This window comes from Pseudoliparis swirei, chromosome 17 (genome assembly GCF_029220125.1).
Source record: "Pseudoliparis swirei isolate HS2019 ecotype Mariana Trench chromosome 17, NWPU_hadal_v1, whole genome shotgun sequence".
Classification (NCBI taxonomy): Eukaryota; Metazoa; Chordata; class Actinopteri; order Perciformes; family Liparidae; genus Pseudoliparis; species Pseudoliparis swirei.
Genome location: NC_079404.1, coordinates 13,469,708 through 13,472,114, shown reverse-complemented (window position 1 = coordinate 13,472,114; position 2,407 = coordinate 13,469,708). Strand labels below are relative to the sequence as shown.

General features: G+C 46.3%; 1 non-coding gene across 1 annotated transcript; it reads right to left on the bottom strand.

Moving 5' to 3' along the window:
• Window positions 1-1,920: 1,920 nt before the first annotated feature.
• LOC130207671 (U1 spliceosomal RNA) lies at window positions 1,921-2,084 on the bottom strand. The gene has a single exon (XR_008834320.1). It is a non-coding gene; the product is annotated as a U1 spliceosomal RNA (small nuclear RNA).
• Window positions 2,085-2,407: the final 323 nt, after the last annotated feature.

Below are 2,407 nucleotides of genomic sequence, written 5' to 3'. Positions count from 1 at the left end.
GCCACCTTAAGGAGAATGGCTGGTCTGCCTTAAAGTTCAGCCCACCTTAATGTGCCTGAGCTGGGCTGCTGACTTCATACCTGCATACTCTCTCTCCCTCCCCCCCTCTCTCTCTCTCCATATGTCACGTTCCTCTTAAATTTCTCCCACGACACCTTTCCGCCATATCTGCTCATGATATACTGAAAGTGTAATGTATGCGTGTGAATGATTGAGTTTTCTGATTGGTTCATTAAAAGATTAAACTCTGTGAATCTTTAGAAGAAACAAGCTGAGGCTCAGTGCTTTTCCTGCTATGTGTGGATAAGACTCAGGGGGCAAAACTTTGATCATGGGGTAAAATCAGAGTGGAGGAGAGAGAGGAGTTGAAGGAGGGGAACACATATATCAGCAAATGGGTGCCCCCTCTCTTCATGCCTTCTTTTTCTCTCCTCCCGCCTTTACTTTCTTTCAATCTCTCTCTCATAATCACAGCTTTCCTTTTGCATCTATCAGCAACAAAAATAATAAGACTAAAGCTGGCATTGTTTTCAATGTCCATACACCAAGTACAGGAGGAGGCACCTGTTTTGGTGGGATGCTTTGTAATAGAGAAGCCAGTTTAGTAGAACTGTGTCGTTATTCTTTGGAGATCCCTACAGTTTTGTAGGACATACAATTCCAGTGAAACATGTGGTCATGTTTATAAATAGATAAGAAGATAACTTTAGGAGAGCTAACGTGAAGTATTATATAATTCGGACCACCTGTTGTACACAGGCCTCTCCCTCCCGGAGCTTACAGCAATGCCGTGAGACAGTAAATATGGATGACTTTGTTGCTTTTACTCACAGTTTCTGCAGATTGGTGTTAGAGCATCGGGCCCCTAGAGCGCGCTCTGGCAGACAATCGTTTCAGGAATCTTCTGCTCAATGTTCTATTATTCAGTCTGGTTCCACGCTGGAGACGGAAACAACAGGCCGAGAGGGTCGGGAGATGGATGTAGGGGAGAACCCCGAGGATCTGAATCACGTAATATTTTAGTTTCTCAGGTGGGGGTGAGAAAAGCGCATGTGAAAGGTCAGGAGGCGTGACAGGAACTTTGGGTGACTCTTTTATTCTCTTGCTACTTGTCCTCTTAGTTAGAGCGGTGGGAAGCACAAAGCCACTGAGACATACATGCTATTGATGTGGTGACTAAACCCTTGCGCTCAGATGACAGGTGCTATTTATGTTGGCAGGGACAAATAAATTCCTCCCATGTTTAGCTTCTCTCCTGTTCGGAGCACTCAAAGTCCTCATGTTCTTGAATTGGATCCAGGTTTGTTATTCTGCCTGAGAAGTGAGTTTAAATGACTTCCTCACACTCATGGCTCGTGTTCCCATTCCTCAGCGATGTGTTTGCTCATGCATGCACACAGGCTGGATCTGTTTTACACTGACACGCATTGTGTGTCAACCTCACTCAGCAGGACGTTTTTTCACGTGAGGTTTCATTTCAGAGATGGAGAGAGGTGGCGCTGCACAGAGAGATGGAGACACGGCACAAACCAGCAGGTGGGAAATGAAGATGAATGAAATCTCCAGGGTTTCTCTGAGGCTTTACCCCCCTCCCCCCCTGCCTATGTCTGGGTAGTGGCCATGACGGCGTCAAATGATGGACGAGGGCACGCATCACCACGGGTCTTCAAGCAGACATGGATGCTGAACTTTGTATCCTCATTAGCTCGCTGGCAGAAGCTGGTGCCATTCATTCTCAACTGTAATTACAGAGAGGGTTGCAGCCAGCCGCGAAGAACAGGGCACGACAAACAAGACAAGGTTGAGGGCAGAACACAAACAATTTAGTAAACATTTTTTCAATAAAGTTTACAAATGATGCATTTGCAGCTCATGTCAGTCTGCGTTTATACTATCAAAAAAAAAAAAAAAAAAAAAATTAAGGGGAGAGCGCGAACGCAGTCCCCCACTACCAGAAATTATGCAGTCGAGATTTCTACATTTGAGAAATTCGCAGAGGTCAGCTCAGCCTCAGTGCAATGGCCAAGCCTCGCCCTGGGTGAACCACCTTCTTGATTATGGTATCTCCCCTGCCAGGTAAGTAAGTATTGAGATGGCGCGGCTGTGTCCAGTCGCCGTCGCGGCAGCTCCGCGGAGATTGTGCGCTCTTTTAGTTTTTGTGTTTATTTTTAATATTTTCTTTGCCACAAACACATCGGCACTAACAACATACGACCGCAGCACACTTTTGGACATAAACTTTTGCGCAAAACAAGGGTTTTTGTCCACTTTTTCCATCGATCCAGCGTGGCCGGCAGAGATTGTACGAGCGAACCACAACATCAACAGTGGAGCCGCTACTACGGGGAGACGACGAAAACATCGAGGGAAACGGAGCGGAATTCGGAACAGACTGAGAGTCCAAGCC